At 26.7% G+C, this 13,454-nt stretch overlaps 1 protein-coding gene across 9 annotated transcripts in view; it reads left to right on the top strand.

Annotated features, from left to right (window-relative positions):
- The window catches only part of LOC107440518 (uncharacterized), a 197,284-nt gene that overhangs the window by 74,312 nt on the left and 109,518 nt on the right, over positions 1 to 13,454 (top strand). The gene's annotated exons all lie outside the window — the stretch shown is intronic.

Genomic DNA, 13,454 nt, shown 5'->3' with positions numbered 1-13,454 from the left:
CGGACATCTATTGCTTTCACATTAGTGCTCTGGACGAAATTATTCATATCAGTGCGTTTGAGTGTAAAGATAACTACTGTCTTCAAAACTATACTGTTTATTAGAAATAAAGCATATTTTTTTGGGTGTTAGTATTGAAAGATATTTTTCAATTATCTTGCATGAAGAAATTGGAAGTTACGATGCTTTAGTTATTTTTACTTACTCCTCGGCTCTACAGTCCATGAAGGACCTTGGCCTCCTTCTTTAGTTTTTAACCATTTTGATTATGATTAAGACTTTAATACCCTAAAAGTTTGTTTGCATCACTTGATGTTCTTTATTAAGTTAGTTGCTTGCTATTAATAGTTTTACTTATGGCAACATTTCTCAAAAAGTTACGAAATTTTTGTCGTTTACGAAGAAATTCTCCAAACAGAAATGATGATAAGTAAGTTAATTTTATCCATTTTTATTAGTTAAATATATGCTTAATTAATGAATACATCTATGGATTATTTATACTTGGAGGTTTATTTGTTTCAGATCAAAATTTAAAATTTTTGATAACATTTCATCTTTTTTCTTATGTTATATGTGTTTACAATCATGCTTTATTTTATTTTTTTGTTTATTTTGTTATTTTGTGTATGGTACTATCTCTTAGTAAATATTCTCCCGCTCTTAAAAAATTGGCTCAAAGTAATTACTTGATTCGATAATATGTAGTAAATTTTCTGCAATCAACACAGGTTTCATTCTAAAATTACTGTAAAATAATCGGCATCAGTCTATCTATTCGATTAACTGTAAAGCTTACGGCCAAGAACATTTTTTATCTTTACGGTATTAAAACCATTTACAACTAGCATGGCTTCAAAACCGTAAAGAAGAAATTCTTCTAGGTATAAGAGCTAGAATTTCGTTAGGTAATGGGCTATGGAGAGTGCGGAACACAAATTGTAGAGTGCAAGACACTGGAAACACTTCAAGTGTTGAAAAAAATTTAGGAATAATTGTGGTGTCAATGCTGGGAACTCGAACCCCCGTTCTGTCGGTCATGAGACTGACAGATTACACCTCTCGACTATAACATGTACTCAGCTGTAGGGAATTTAATGACTTCATTAGGTCTGTTTAATTGGTGCGTTAAAATTGGTGCATTAAATATAATATAGTACTTGTATGCACTCTCTTTTAAAATATAAGTATATATATAAAACTCTATAGGAGTATATATAGAGTGCATGTATATATTAGGGTACTTTTTTAAAATTTGTATTATTTCATACAAATAAAAAGAAGAGAAAAACCTATAAATCGATCATATATACTTCTTCATTGGCCTGACAGCCCAGGATGGGCCCTTGCCTTCCGCAGAGTTGAACTCCAGGCTGATCATATATACTACAGGCAGGAAAACTTTGTTTTTGTTCTGCGATTTTTTGAACCTTATTTGGTGACAACAGTTAACAAGCGGTTTTTCTCACAATTAACAGTTTTATTACCTTCTTATTTATGGTTATTTCACTGTTTTGTTTGAAATCGGTAAAATAAGAAGTGAATAAATTGTTATTTAACCTTCTTTTCCGAGAAATTTCTAACAGTGGTAGTTGTTAAATTGAACCAGATGGTGTAATTTTGTGTAATCATGAGTTTTGAAATTAATTTTCACAGTAATATGGTTTATGGTACTTACTATGCTCGCAGTAGTATAACGCTGTATTAATGTTGAGCTTTCACCAAGACTTTTAACAGTGTAAAGTGTATAAGTGTAATAAATCTTCGAAACAATATGATTCAAATCTTTTTGCGTTTAAAATATAATAATTTTTTCTTGTAATTTCTTATCGCAAGGAAAAAGTTGTTGTTATTTTCTACTAGTTTTGAATCCACATAATAGTTATCTAAAAATAACACTTTTTAATGACTACATTTACCCTAAGTTAATATACTAAGTGAAAGTTTCAGAAGAGGCCTTAAATTCAAACTGTCTTGTCTGAGACGTCAAGAGTTTCCAGCCCACCATTTTTGTTCTTTATTTTTATTATTTTTATTATTTATATATATTTTTTTTATTTTTGCAATTGGTGTATGAATAATTCTTCCGTACAATCGTTACTTAGATGAAGTGCTTTGAATTTATCTATTTCGTTTTGAATGATAACATTGAAGCTAATATTTCTAGGAGCGACTGACAGACTCATAGCCTGTTCCTACCCGACTTTGCCCTTGTTCGTTGTTATTTTGTAATTTTTTTCCACGCCAAGCTACATCGTTCTGTCAGCCACGGAATAATAATATTACGTGTCCGAGGTTCATGAAAGTTGCTTTTAGTTTTCCTTCTTTCAATGAACCTTACGTATGCAACTTACAATAGGAATGACATTGAATTGAGTTAAATCCTTTGATGACTTGGAGTGGATGATTTAAGTATGAGCTGTTATATATATATAAAAAAAATCTTGCTCGTTTTCCTTGAGATCTACAGGTGTGCCGTTTGACGGAATCTTTGATCGCAAAGTTGTGTCATTTTGTTTAACATAACCCATCATTTTGACTGAAAAAATAAGAAAACGTATTCATTTGCAAGGTTTTATGCGGCGTAGGTAGGTAGTTTACGGTTAGTATATTTACTATTTGAGACTCAAGAATTGCACGTTTTTTATGTAAGCGTTTAACGATTACTACATGAAGAGGTGCATAGAAAATGTTTTTTCCTAATAACTTAATTAATAACCTTAATTAAATAAATTTATTTCTATGCTGTAGTATATTTTTAAGCACACACTGTAGTGCTACAATTAATAGCAAATAATTAGATCCTGAAATATTAAATGATAGAACATAACGATAAATAATTTATTAATTTTCAATCGAATTATAAATTATTAAAGAATTGTTCTACATTCTGATTAAAAACTGCCATACAAGGATAAGTATAAAACGCTTACTTCAAACTGCTTTGAGTCCAAAATTTTCTGCTAGAAAATAAATAAATTATGAAATTTTAGCATATACCATTACCGAATTTCATATGATTTGTGCCTAATTTCTTATGTCTTTCTTTTTTTAACGAATATCAATAAAAATAGTGGTATTTAAATAAACCGATTAAGAAGGATGGATTTATACTCCGGAAAGAAAAACATCTTTAACGATAAGAAAATGGAAGTAAAAATTATAAACACTTGATAACAGATGATCTATTTTAAGATAATTGCATCACTTATCCCTGTATTTCTTATTAGAATCTTTACTCGTTTAATTACTTTCTTTGAATGGATTTTAAATGGCTTTTATTGATTTTTTGTCGTAAATTTTAGACGACTGTTTTGGTTTTTGAGTTGGATATTTTCATAAAATCAATGAAATAGATTAATAATAGATAATAATGGATAAGTAATTAATGCTATAACAATACATTATAAATTTTTCAGTGCAGTTTTTCTTTGTTTGCTTTTCAGAATTTTAAATTCAAGAAAAAAATAATAAAAAATCACTGAACTAAAAAAATTTAATGTACCATGATTTTTACAATAATAATTAGCGTATAAGAACCATTTAATTGGTTAAATGTATTGTCCCGTGTTTTTAACTAAATCTAAATGTGTGGTAATAAGAGCTATAACTTTAAAAAACTAAATTTTCGGTAAACTGTTTCCATATAAATGAAAAAATTACCCATTGAATGGTTTTAAAAATATTATAGTTACCATTACCACACATTTAGTAATAAATAAAAAACTGAGAAATAAATTTAAACGAATAAATGGTTTTTATGCCCCGTTTTAAGATAAAATTATCAAATTTTACCACATTTACCAAATTTTAATGTACCGTGGAAAGGTTTTTTAATTTTTATAAGTATTTTCTAAGCATAAGTATTCAATTTTAGGGAGCTCATATAACGTAGAATTCATATACAAAATGCTGCATTCAAGCGAAAGAAATTTAAAATGTAATAGTCACTTATTTATCGATTCAGATAGTATTCAACAGTTCTCAAAACAGTTGTGCACCGTAAAAAATTACGGATCAAATGACGGTATAAAGTAACAGCAGATTGGGTGCATCATCCGTAAAATACATTTTTACCATTAAATTTTATTCCGCAATTTTTCCAGCAATATTTATTGAAGTACATAAATACAGTATTACTTGAAAAATTACCGCATATTAGAAAATTGTTTTGTTGATTTTTTTGGTAAAAGGTGCCGGCATTCCGGGTGCCAGTGCTTTCTCTGAACAAACATACCTTTTTTTCAAGGGAATTGTATCACTGACTACCAAAATATAGGGGGTAGCCGCAATCTGGGAATTATGGTTCCAATTGTTTGGTCAGGAAAAAGTTCCAAATTTTGGACCCCGTAATGACAACATTGCTTTTTGCGTATTTCGCTATGTCTCGAAAACTTTTTATGAACACTATTATAAACTGTTATAAACTATGAACACTATTATATACATTTTGAACACTATTATAAAATTCGTTTATCCAAAGATAATTCATGAATAAAATGATATTTAATAATTATATATTATTTTTTTATTATTTCATTTAATAATAGTCGAAATAATTTGAAATATAAAGTTTACAGATGTTCCCATTATTTTAAAGAATGTAATTTTATCTGTCGTAATACAAAATTTTAACGAAATCGGTCGAATAGTTTATGAGAATTAGAATTTTAAATATACGACTTCTTTAAAAAAAAATTATCAAAAATATTCGATTGATTTCGTTTAAATTTTGTATTCGGCCATATAAAATTGCATTTTTTAATATGATGTAAAATATGTTTACCTTACAATTCAAAACATTTACACTTTCTTTGACCATTATTAAATAAAGCATTGAAAATAATGAATAATTATTAAAAACTATTTTTGCATGGAATTATCTTTGGATAAATTAAAGTTATATTTGCGTGTAAAAGTTTTTTACAATTCGCTTATAACTTTCTCAAGATATGGCTAAATTCACAAAAAAAAAGTTAGCATTATAAGGTCTAAACCTTGGTCCGCTTTGCTGACTAAATTATTGGCACACATGTTCTCCAGATAGCGGCTACCATTTATACAGAAATCAATATCTGTTGATTGAAAGGTATGTTTATTCAGAGAAAGTACGTTTTTGTGTCTGATTTCATTATTTAAAATTTTGTCTGCACTAACTAGTTAGCATATTTGAAGTCGGCTCTTTTAACCATTAAGGTAGCGAATTATTTTTAGTTTTAAGTTTAGTTTTATTTACATACATATCCTTTTCTAAGTTATGTAATTTCTCTATTTTTATTTATTATTTTAATTTTTTTCCAACAATAATTCAACAAATGTTCTTATGATTTTTTGGTATCTTGTATTTTGATTAAAATTTATTAAAAAATAAAGCTTTTTTAAATTTTTTAAGAAAATTTATTTTTTAGCAGCGGTCTTTGAAATTATCAAATTAAAATTTAGTTCTATTAAATTTTAAATAATATTTTTGAATAACGCTTATTTTATATACGTACTTTTTTTCATTCCGATATTTAATTTTTGTTATTTTTTCTTCTTATGAAATGATAATTTTTAATGAATGATAGTTTCTAATTTTTTAATTAAAATTATAATTTTTAATTAAATGATAAATTTTAATGAAATGATAATTTTTAATAATAATATCTTTTTATGTATACACTTAAATAGCACTGCATTATTAGGATTATTTGTTTACTTCAATACTTAATAATTTGTCTAGATATATTGATATCTAATTCTAATTCTACTAAAGCTTTATTTGTTTAAATATAGTTTTTTCATTAAGTAAAGCTTTCCTTTTTATGTTCCATAAGCTAAAGTCTATTTATTTGTTTGATTTATTTCACCTATTATTCTTAAAGACTATCCCCACAAAATAAAACCTCTACAAATACAGACTTAATACACTGCTTCATTATCATAATTTATTTACTACGATACTAAACACTTTTCCTATCCATATTGATTTCAAACACTAAACTTGCTAGAGCTTTATTTGTTTAAATATTTTTTTTTTACGAAGAAAACTTTCTTTTTTATGTTCTAAAAGCTAAAGTCTATTTATTTGTTTGATTTATTTCACCTATTATTCTTAAAGACAAGCCCCGCAAAATAAAACTTCTGCAGATGAAAACCCGGATTCCTGTTCTTTTCACAGTTTTTTCTAGCAAACAGAAGGTCACAAAAGAGCAAAAAAACACTTATTTTCCAAGCGCTTGATTCAACAAACGAAAGAAAAACGAATTGGAAAAGAAAGATGAACTTGGACTTCTAAAGGTTTTAATCTTCTGTTTATTAGAAGGTGTGTCTTTAAAAAAAAAAAATTAGTCATCGTGTTTTATTCCCTGAAACGAAAGAATAAGGAACTAAAAAAATAAATAAGAAAGCTTCTAGCAATTTATTGACACTGCTTCTCGTTCCATACTTTTTACATCCAACCCTGAATCCTAGCTGTTCATAAACACCAACAAGTCAATAATTATGAAATGTGTGGTTAGTTTCTCGAGTTTTAAAACAGACGAACGCGTAAACCGAAACTCGCTGTCAAGTCGGGACTTGCGAACCGGTCCTTAAAAGTTAAGCGTAGGCGCGAACCGGTTTTTAAAATTTCTTTAGAGAGAGTGTGAAATCTTATTAGTTGAAGTTGGGGGTGCGCGGGGGTCAATTTTGTGTGTCTTAAGACCTTTGTATGAGTTTTATTGTTAGATCCTAAGGGTTGGAAAACATTAAAACTGCTTTTTCTGTTGTTTGAATTAGCGAAACAAAGACCGCATCAAAAAAGATGTGCATCCTTTTTATTATTATTTCTATTCCTAACAAATAAAGAAAAAAAAAACTAGTAATGACTTTTACAATAATAATAAGTAAATTAATTTTGATTTACTAAATGGCAAGATAAGGTGAGAAAAATTCCAAAGGTTTGTAAAAAGCATTTCATAAATTTTTTGCTGATTTTCACAACATTTCGGAATGTGATTTTTACTAAGTATTTTATGCAAGAATTTAGCTGAATAGTAGAAAAATTCTTCTTAGATTAAAAAAAAAAAAAAAAAAAAAAATGGCGAGTTTAAATAAAGGGAAATAGATGATGCTATCTTTTATAAAATATTTTACCATCTGAAGAAACAGTCTTCATCCTATTGAATAAATTTATTCTAGAATGCCATAGAAAGAATAATAATATTTAATATAAGAATATCTATGAATAAAATGAAAGAATATCTATTAATAAAATGAAAGAATATCTCTTAATAGAATGAAAGAGTATCTATTAATAAAATGTATAAATTATTCTTCTTACAAGGCTTTATTTAATATTTGTTGGTACGTGTACAAAGGTCATTTTAAGAGAAATTTGGGTTTGTTATCGCACCCTACATCATCACTAAAATCTATTTTACCGTAAAATCCATTTTTACTGTAAATCAGTTTTTACCTTATTCTTTTTTACAGTAATATTAATTTAGTTAGAGTGATTTAGGGATTCTATGATAATTATTACTGTAAAAATTACTGTATATCCGATTTTTATATTCCGTAACATGCTCCGGTAAAAATAGATTTTACGGTAAAAAATATCGGTGCCCTGAGTACCGGTACTTTATACCGTAACTTGATCCAGAATTTTTTACAGTGCACCGGTTTTATTAGTTTTTCACAAAATCACAAAAAACAGGATCCTATTTTCTCAAATTCACATAGTTAATAAGAGATTTTTCCAAATTCATAAAAACAAAAATTTTAACAAAAAACGGCAGTAAAAACTAATATTATGAAGATTAAATTTGAGAGGCTGCATTATTTAACTACCCCCTTTTTCATAGATTTTTAGAATCTTTTCCAGTAAAGACCTAACTAAATAAAAATCATCACATTGAAATTCATAAATAATTAATTGCGAAATCGTGGAAGAAAAAATGATTGTCAAATTTTGTTTAGATAGAGGGGCAAAAAGTATAGTTTGAAAAGAAGAGAAAAAAGTTTAGATTTTTTATAGGTTGTATAAAATATATCTTCATAGCTCAAGCAACATAGTGAATAATTTTATTCACAGCCGGATGAGGTAGTTTGTCAGCTCTAAATTAACCTTCTCTGCAATATTCTTTTCAACCTGGCCGAATAGCGCAAGTTCCAAAGCGTGACTTATTCACTTAAGATGTATGGTCATTTGTAATGATTACTATCATGGTCACTGACATAGTCAAGAATTTCGGAACAAAATGCATTTTTTGTTTAATTCTTTATGAGAACACACCCTAGTATTCGTTCTTAGTGTGTTATCGAGGAAGTTTTGAAGGAAAATCGTGATGCTTATTTTGCAATATTTTGGTAAGGAATAACTTAAACAATTTTACCTAGATTTTATTTTAAAACTAGAATTTACAAACATATGATAAACTGAATTTTAATTTCATTCCTTAATAAAAATTAATTCTTCTCCTTTTTTATTTAATTAACCTTTATTTAATTAATGTACAGTTAACCAGAAATTTATAAAATGTCTTTTGATAGTTAATTCAGGAAAAAAAGGGTACTAATTATACAATCAAACTACTTCCAGTTTAAACAAGAATGCATTTAAGCTTATAATCGAAACAGGCGATGACTTACTTAAATATGATTTTTAAGTCCAACACTTGAGTTTCACTAATTCTTATTAAAAAAAAAAAAAGTCTGATAAAAATCTAAAGTAAAAATCTGGTAAAAACCCGAGTAATAAAAGTTTTTCTTACTTTTAAGTTGTATGTTGTCATTGTTTTTTTCCTTCATTAACTTTAATCAGCGATTTATAAGAAAACTATGAACAAAAACAAAATAATAAATATTGATTTAAACATGTAATGAAATTATTTTAGTGCTTTTTCATGTTGTAAATAAAAAAACCATTCTTAAAATAAAAGTTTTTTAACTACATCTAACTTATTTTTACGAAAATATTATTTATATGAAGATTATTATTTCTATATGCTGATGGTTTGTTTAAATGTAAAAAAATATACGTATTGTTTCCAAAAATTTTATTTTAACTTTTATTAGATTAAAAAAATATCTTTTTACAAAAATCTTATTTTTAATTAATGTTGAAAGTATTATTTGCAGTCTATACCATTCAAAATAAATTACTCTATGACTATATTTATATTTATATTTAACTCCAATCTTTGCAATGGATCATTCATTTCAAATGCTTACGATTAGCAACGGAGTTGGAGACTTTATATTCTCTAATAAATTCAATGGATCATTTATTTTAAGTGTTTACGATTCTCTGATATTGACAATGAATCATTCATTTTAAATGCTTTTAAACTGTGGAGCTAGAGGAGTCACAAGAATAAAAAAATCACTTATCTTCGGCTGTTTTAGGCAGATCTTCTTTGGAAAAGTCATTTATGTAGAGAAAAATTATAAATTATAAAACGTGTGATAATTTAGAAGATTGCAATTAAATATTATGCAATTTTGCGTAATTGCTTTATTTCGCAGAAATTTTGTAGATTTTGCCCTCAAATGGAAATACAACTGTATACTAATCTTTTATATATATGTTTAGAACATTAAACTGCTGCAACTGAACAATATTACTGTAAATAGCCTTTCTTAATCCGCAAAAATTAAATATCAAAGCTGAAAATCATTAAAGCTTTTTTTACAGAATATGCTTAAAATTTAGCAGTACACAATTACTTTAGTTAATTTTTGTTAATTATTTGTAAATTCGTTAATAAATCGTATTTTGTTAAATTATTATCAATCTTTTTTAGTTTCTTAAAATATGTCGGCTGACTGACTTTCTTTATAAATTGCGTTTGAAATTTAAAATCAAGTTTATTAAATCCTTCTTTTTATGATATATATAGTTTTATATCAGTAATTTTAAGCTTTCCAAAACTCGAAATAGGTTTTCAGTATTATTTATTTAGATCCTGTTTTCACGGTATTTATACACATATCTTTAATAATTAACATCCTGTTTCCATTCTGTTAACTGTTAACAGATTCCAAAGCTCAAAAAATAAATTGAATTTTCAATTATTACATCACACTTGAGAAAGTAAAAAAAAGTTTTAAAGGACATCCTGTAAAAAAACTATCAATGAACAAAATCCCCATAATTTTTTCATAAAAGAAAATTTTTTGGAAATAATTAGCTTCTTCGAATAACATAAATACTTCTATCTTAATATAGTAATTATGAAAATAAGTAGTTCATGGGAAAAAGTCCTTTTTAGTTCTAAAGAGACAAAAAAAGCTTATCTTCCAGACTCGCTCGGCTGTGAAAAAAATAAAAAAATAAATAAATAAATAAAATAAAAACAACTTTCTATCAGCGACATTCTGCTCGCGACATAGAAATCGCGAGTAGACGTGATCTGTATTCCTAAACAAAATTATGAAGTGATTTACAACTTTTCATTGGAAATTGGTTTTGTCGTAGACATTTGAAACGCATTTATACTCATATATTATGAACTGTTTCCGGGAAAACTAGTTGAATTTAAATTTGTGGTTGTGAAAATTGACATTTTAAGTACCAACTTACCTTTTTTTTTGCTGATGGTTTGAATAGCTTAATGCAAATAAATCATAAAAATGTATACAATTTTAGCACTTTTTGTGAGTGATATATTTCAATTTATCAGCTTTAATTTTATTTTCCTGAATTTGATTTATTATCCTTGTTTTATTTATATTAATTTTAATGTGTGTAAATGACTTAGTTCCATTTTTGACTTATTAAGTTTTGAATAATAAGGAAAAATTCGCAATAATGTAGCAGAAAATCAATCCCATTATAGTAATAATCAACAAAAATTTTTAACAATTTAGTTTCAAACAATTTTTATTCCGATAGTAATTTACACTCTTATCTTAGGTGTTATTTAACATGTATATTTTTTTAAAATTTTATTCTCGAACTTTTTTTAGGTTATATTTATTTTTAGGTGCTATTTAATTACCTTTCTTTAATTTAATTTTATGGTATATTTTTTAGAAACCGAATACTCGAATTCTCGAACTTTTTTTAGGTTATATTTATTTTTAGGTGCTATTTAATTACCTTTCTTTAATTTTATTTTATGGTATATTTTTTGAAACCAAATACTTAATTACATGATCAAGCGAACCAAAACAAATTGATATTCAACCATTCAATGAAAGCAAAAACACACGTATGATATACATACGTATCATATACATACGTACGTACCTATATCATATACATACATTCAAACAAATCGGGTTAAAATTACTTTTTATGTCAGTTATACATAAATATTAAATACTACAATGTCGTTATTATTAACTAAATCCAACATATTTTGTTTCGGGTAATAAGTTTAGTTTAAATAGCATTGGATAATTTTTGATTAAGACTAACTGAGTCACGAATTCAATTTAAATTCTTCTTAATTAATTCATTTTTTTATTTTATTAGGTTAATTAACACGATAGTGAACTAGGAAGTGGGAAAAAGCTCAGCTTAAGAAGAAAATCATTATTATTATCCGACATTAAAATTATTATTGTGATACTATCCGACAATTTCATTCAAAACGGAGGACATTGTTATTTGTCAACTTCTCCCATTCTACTACATTCATTCATTTCCGAATGAAATGTAAATTTTTTTTCTATTTCATTTTTACGCATTGCGTCTTTATGAATACCAGCATGTGTCCGTCTGTCCTATTTTTGTTCTTGTTTCACCGAAAGGAAAACCAAGTAAGATATCTGATATAAAAAATAAAAAATAACGCGAATAGAGGAACTTTGTTTTCGTTGAGTTATATCTGTTTGGGATAGTCTGGTTTTTTATATGTTCATTTTTTTAAGTAACATTCTTAAGAAATAATAAGAAATCAAGTCTTGTCACATTACCGCTCATTAATTACTGTACACCTCTTGTTTTTTTTCTTTTTTTTTTTCTAACTCATGCAAATTAAGGTACTACAATGTTACTTTACTCATATTCTTTAGTGAGCAGTGGTTACCAACTGGCGGGCCGCATCCGGCCCTCGAAGCCTTTTTTTTGTGGCCCGCGAACTAAAATAAATTAGTTGTCATTTTTTGTGGACATATTTCGTAAAAAATTTATATGGGTTTAAAATATTTTTCTTTCGTTAAAAAAACGAATTTCTTCTTTTCTGTGAAATTTAACATGTCAACGGTGCAAAAAAATTTATTTCCCAGGTTTAGGTTTTGCATCCACGGAAATATTTATTCAAGAAAATATTTATTATTATTTGTAATTCAATACTTTTGTTTTGAACAACTTGATAAAAATCTGGCAGAAAAAAAATGTTCCTTCAAACATAAAAGAGTCCTATATAAAATTTTGACAAAGTTGCGGCCCGCCATTTGACTAGTGTTTTTAATTGTGGGCCCCGGCCTCATGTAAGTTGGAAACCGCTGCTTTAGAGAGTGTGTTAGGACAAGATTTATTTACTGTTTTTAAGTGATGTATAAATACATTGTTGAAAACTCCGGGTCAAATTACCATATAAAGCACTGGCACTTAGAGTGCATCATCCGTAAAATGCATTTTACCGTAATATTGATTTTCGTCGTAAAATAATTTTTAAAGTAATATTTATTAAATTAGAGGGGTTCAGGGATTTTACGGTAATTATTGCTGTAAAAATTACGGTATATCAGATTTTTTTGTTAGGTAACATGTTCCGGTAAAAAGTACCGACATCCTGATTGCTGGTACTTTTTACCGTAATTATATCCGGAATTTTTTACAACGTAGTTGTTTTATTATGACAGCCAATTCTGAGACAAATTTATTTTTGATTAAACTTGCGAAATTACTGTGGAAACAACATTTTGTGACAATAATGAAATTTATACTTACTAAAATTAGTGCATCTTAATTCTTTCTAAATTTGTTTCCTATGATCTGATACTAAATGTCTGTGATAACTACGCTCTTTATTCTTTTAACTTTGCTTCAATTCACAGTTTTTGTTTCTACCTTTAAATTATTATTTTTTTTAAATATATCTATTTTTAGTATTTTTATTGTATGAATTAATTAACAAACAAAATGATGATAGATGTTAATATGACTATTTAAATATCAGTTTTCATATACATTCTATTTTTTTTTATATAGAATTTTCGCTAAAAATAAAAAATAACACTACTCATCATCATTAGTAAAGATATTATCTTTTATTACAATTTCGGCACGATTTACTTAAAAGTATCTTAAAGCAGTTTTTCTATTTATCGTGCTTTGGTACATAAAAATTTATATGATGCATAAAAATGTATTCACTAAAATTAACTTAGAATACTGCATTTTGTTTTTAATTGCAACTTATCTAACAGAAAGAAATCGTTTTTTTATTACTTTTTGCTACATTTATTTTGAAATATTCTTAGTTCCTATACTTATTTTAATAATGCTATAGAAGAATTCAATTAAGGAGAAATTAACT

The sequence above is a fragment of the Parasteatoda tepidariorum genome, chromosome 12 (assembly GCF_982258835.1).
Source record: "Parasteatoda tepidariorum strain Cologne lab strain chromosome 12, Ptep-v5.0, whole genome shotgun sequence".
NCBI classification, from domain to species: domain Eukaryota; kingdom Metazoa; phylum Arthropoda; class Arachnida; order Araneae; family Theridiidae; genus Parasteatoda; species Parasteatoda tepidariorum.
Note: the sequence above shows the minus strand (reverse complement) of the source record. Positions and strands in the feature narration are given on the sequence as shown.